Source organism: Schistocerca serialis, unplaced genomic scaffold (assembly GCF_023864345.2).
Source record: "Schistocerca serialis cubense isolate TAMUIC-IGC-003099 unplaced genomic scaffold, iqSchSeri2.2 HiC_scaffold_119, whole genome shotgun sequence".
Classification (NCBI taxonomy): domain Eukaryota; kingdom Metazoa; phylum Arthropoda; class Insecta; order Orthoptera; family Acrididae; genus Schistocerca; species Schistocerca serialis.
This window is the reverse complement of record NW_026047392.1, coordinates 17,501-22,500: the sequence shown is the minus strand read 5'-3', so window position 1 is coordinate 22,500 and position 5,000 is coordinate 17,501. Positions and strand designations below refer to the sequence as shown.

Sequence of the window (5,000 nt, the reverse complement as noted above, 5' to 3'; positions counted from 1 at the left end):
CACTCGCAGTCGCAAAAAACGCTGGGCAAATATATTTCTCGGAAGAGTAATGACAGTCCGAGCCTCCTGCGTGGGAAGAGTCTTTCTAGGCCCTGACCCACGGGAAGCGTGTAGCTTCCCCCATCCCGGACATTTCACGTCGTCACACTACCGGTATTGACTAATAGACTGATTGCTGATAATCATTAGCCACACACTGGGGGAAACGGCCGACAGGGGCGGCAACATAGTGGAGCCGCAGTGTCACTAATGTACAGAGATAGAACAGTTTCGACTGGAACCAGAGTAACCGTATACACGGCACTGATTAGTAATAGATGCAGAGCCATCAGAATACAGATAATATATACAACCGTCCCTATACATGCTGAAAGACTCTGCACACAATGAGAACCACACGTCAGCCAGACACTATCACACACTACTCTCTGCCTCTAACAGGCACACACACAATATCTAACCACCAGCATGGAAGAACATCCGGTGCATCCTCTCCGCCACATTACACAATCCACACTATCATAACCAGACCGGGAGGTCCACCCAGAAAACAGAATATCCCACCCTTCCGACATCCGCCATTGCTCAGCTAAGCCACGAACACCCACACATGTCCTACACAGGGGTGCACCCAACATCACAATACTGCCTCCTGTCACAGTACACAAACAATGGCAGGAATGAAAGACACAGATCTGCCACAACCTTGGAATCGGAGCGCCGCCTGTCATGAGCCACAAGTGCATCCTGACGTGACAAATCGGATGATCCCGCAGGCATGCACTTACGATAATCACTATCAACGAACCTGCCGCCCCCTCCCCCCCCAAAATACACCTTTCCCTACAACGTGTACCTTAACCTAAGCTATATTGTACCTTAACCTAAGCGATATTGTACCTTAACCTAAGGTATATCGTACCTTAACCTAACCTACATTGCGCCTTCACCTAACCTACGTTGTACCTTAACCTAACCTACGTTGTACCTTAACCTAACCTACGTTGTACCTTAACCTAACCTACGTTGTACCTTAACCTAACCTACGTTGTACCTTAACCTAACCTACGTTGTACCTTAACCTAACCTACGTTGTACCTTAACCTAACCTACGTTGTACCTTAACCTAACCTACGTTGTGCCTTAACCTAACCTACGTTGTGCCTTAACCTAACCTACGTTGTGCCTTAACCTAACCTACGTTGTGCCTTAACCTAACCTATGTTGTGCCTTAACCTAACCTATGTTGTGCCTTAACCTAACCTATGTTGTGCCTTAACCTAACCTATGTTGTGCCTTAACCTAACCTATGTTGTGCCTTAACCTAACCTACGTTGTGCCTTAACCTAACCTACGTTGTGCCTTAACCTAACCTACGTTGTGCCTTAACCTAACCTACGTTGTGCCTTAACCTAACCTACGTTGTGCCTTAACCTAACCTACGTTGTGCCTTAACCTAACCTACGTTGTGCCTTAACCTAACCTACGTTGTGCCTTAACCTAACCTACGTTGTGCCTTAACCTAACCTACGTTGTGCCTTAACCTAACCTACGTTGTGCCTTAACCTAACCTACGTTGTGCCTTAACCTAACCTACGTTGTGCCTTAACCTAACCTACGTTGTGCCTTAACCTAACCTACGTTGTGCCTTAACCTAACCTACGTTGTGCCTTAACCTAACCTACGTTGTGCCTTAACCTAACCTACGTTGTGCCTTAACCTAACCTACGTTGTGCCTTAACCTAACCTACGTTGTGCCTTAACCTAACCTACGTTGTGCCTTAACCTAACCTACGTTGTGCCTTAACCTAACCTACGTTGTGCCTTAACCTAACCTACGTTGTGCCTTAACCTAACCTACGTTGTGCCTTAACCTAACCTACGTTGTGCCTTAACCTAACCTACGTTGTGCCTTAACCTAACCTACGTTGTGCCTTAACCTAACCTACGTTGTGCCTTAACCTAACCTACGTTGTGCCTTAACCTAACCTATGTTGTGCCTTAACCTAACCTATGTTGTGCCTTAACCTAACCTATGTTGTGCCTTAACCTAACCTATGTTGTGCCTTAACCTAACCTATGTTGTGCCTTAACCTAACCTATGTTGTGCCTTAACCTAACCTATGTTGTGCCTTAACCTAACCTATGTTGTGCCTTAACCTAACCTATGTTGTGCCTTAACCTAACCTATGTTGTGCCTTAACCTAACCTACGTTGTGCCTTAACCTAACCCATATTGTACCTTAACCTAACCCATATTGTACCTTAACCTAACCCATATTGTACCTTAACCTAACCCATATTGTACCTTAACCTAACCCATATTGTACCTTAACGTAACCTAATTTGTGCCTTAACGTAACCTAATTTGTGCCTTAACGTAACCTAATTTGTGCCTTAACGTAACCTAATTTGTGCCTTAACGTAACCTAATTTGTGCCTTAACGTAACCTAATTTGTGCCTTAACGTAACCTAATTTGTGCCTTAACGTAACCTAATTTGTGCCTTAACGTAACCTAATTTGTGCCTTAACGTAACCTAATTTGTGCCTTAACGTAACCTAATTTGTGCCTTAACGTAACCTAATTTGTGCCTTAACGTAACCTAATTTGTGCGTTAACGTAACCTAATTTGTGCCTTAACGTAACCTAATTTGTGCCTTAACGTAACCTAATTTGTGCCTTAACGTAACCTAATTTGTGCCTTAACGTAACCTAATTTGTGCCTTAACGTAACCTAATTTGTGCCTTAACGTAACCTAATTTGTGCCTTAACGTAACCCATGTTGTGCCTTAACGTAACCCATGTTGTGCCTTAACGTAACCCAATTTGTGCCTTAACGTAACCCATGTTGTGCCTTAACCTAACCTATATTGTGCCTCAACCTAACCTATATTGCGCCTTAACCTGACGCACGTTGTCGCTGAACCTGCTCTGTAATTGTTATGCAACTCGTTAAATTAGTGTAGTGTTGCCTAACCGCAACCCTCGCAATATAGTTCGCTATTCGCACTGCCCGGTCCCCTGTGTATCGCGTCATGTTAAACACCTTGCAGGTGTTGCTGACTTTCCACATGCTCCTGCTATACACTGTAATGTGGATAGCAGCAGGACGTACATGCCCCCCCCCCTTCCCCCCTGCCTTCGCAAGCTGGTCGTTGAGAAGTTTGCATGTTCAATGCCCTTCGCATGCCGACGTACTCAGCCTACGTTGTGGTACGGCCTGTCACCTGTCCGCCGATGTACGCAAAACCCACAAACTGTACTGCACATTGGTCCGTATGTACTGAATGATACATCGTGGCACATGTGTGACCGTACGACGACTGCGCCTAGCAACGGCAGACCATACAGTCCAAATATTGTGCACGCAGCTACGTGTCGTCTCCCTATAAGAGCTGGATTGCAGTGTGGTACGCCATTCAGACGTGTGGGAGGAACGGACGCCCTGGATGGCGATCAGCATGAGCAGTCTGTTGATGTAGTGGAGCGTGTATTCGGACGTAGTCGTCTCTTCTCACACACCGTGATAGCATGTTGCACCGCGTTCCACATCTGCGACATCCTGCAGAGGCCGGCTGACAGTCGTTCGCGCAATGGACACCGCATACGTACGGGGGCTACCTTCCACGTGTTCTCGAGGCGTGCACATGTTGTTGCGTCTATGTGGGCAGACGTAGTGTGTTGTGACACCTGACACAGGCATGCAATACTCGTTGCAAATGGCGATGGACGTCTACGTTTGCTGGTGACGTTACGCAAATGAACAACAGGTAACCCGTTGTGGTGCGGTTGTTCTCGCTAGAGGTGAATCAGTGTTGGCGACGATCGGTCGAGCTATTAACCGGTTGTTTCAGGGATACCCACCATGCCCACGAACGTGAAAGGGGACCCACCATGCCCACGAACGCGAAAGGGGATCTGGGTGTGAGGCGATACGCGGCGGTGGCTGGGTGGGACCGTCCCCGGCCGGTGAGGGGGGGCCGCCCGGCGTGCTGGCAGCGCGGTGCGTGGGCGCACGCGCTACAGCCGGCTGGTGGGGGCGGCCAGTGGCAGGCGCGCCGGCCGACGGACGCGGCAGGCGGCGCAGCTGCGCGCCGGCGCCCCCTGCTCGCGGCGCCTTGCGGCCAAAGTAGGTCCTCGCGGGCCCGGTGCGAAGCGCGGTGGCCATCTGCAGTGTGCTGGTCCGATTGAGGACTGTGTGCGCTGAGGATGCGCCGCCGCCCGGCGCTCGGCGCCGCGACGCCGTCTGCTGCTCGGTCGCCCCAGCGGTTCTCGCAGGTGGTTTGTATCGCAGCTGTGCGGACGTGTTGGCGCGTGCGCTGTGCTGGGAGAGTTCGCTTCGGCACCCAAGTGGGGCTTTTGTCCTTCTGTGGCGCTGGCGTTGGAGCTGCCGGTCACCGTAGGTGGCGCGTGTTGTCTCCCGCCGGCAATGCCACGACAGCACGCTCCCGGGCCTCTGTCGGCAGCGGCAAGCTCAGTTGGGAGCACGGGTGGTCGCACCTAAAGCGTCTACTCGCCTAACTCCGGGCGATTGCGCCTCTCTCGAACCCGACCAAGTACTTAGGACGGCGCTGCGCGCCGCCGGGACCTGAGAGGGTTTCGAGGTGTGTTGTGCAGGGGAGCTCAGCCTCCTCCTGTTTGCAGAATAATTGAGCGGACGCTTGCGTGTTCGCGCGGGCCCCCGGGACACACTCCCGGGCGGCTGGCTGCTCAGCTCTAGTTGACGCAGCTCCCTGGTTGATCCTGCCAGTAGTCATATGCTTGTCTCAAAGATTAAGCCATGCATGTCTCAGTACAAGCCGCATTAAGGTGAAACCGCGAATGGCTCATTAAATCAGTTATGGTTCCTTAGATCGTACCCACGTTACTTGGATAACTGTGGTAATTCTAGAGCTAATACATGCAAACAGAGTCCCGACCAGAGATGGAAGGGACGCTTTTATTAGATCAAAACCAATCGGTCGGCTCGTCCGGTCCGTTTGCCTTGGTGACTCTG

At 50.5% G+C, this 5,000-nt stretch overlaps 1 non-coding gene across 1 annotated transcript in view; it reads left to right on the top strand.

Annotated features, from left to right (window-relative positions):
• The first annotated feature begins 4,734 nt into the window (after nt 1-4,734).
• The window catches only part of LOC126434532 (small subunit ribosomal RNA), a 1,909-nt gene continuing 1,643 nt past the window's right edge, over nt 4,735-5,000 (top strand). Inside the window, exon 1 of the ribosomal RNA XR_007579300.1 lies at nt 4,735-5,000. This exon is cut by the window's right edge and continues 1,643 nt beyond it. This is a non-coding gene — a ribosomal RNA (small subunit ribosomal RNA).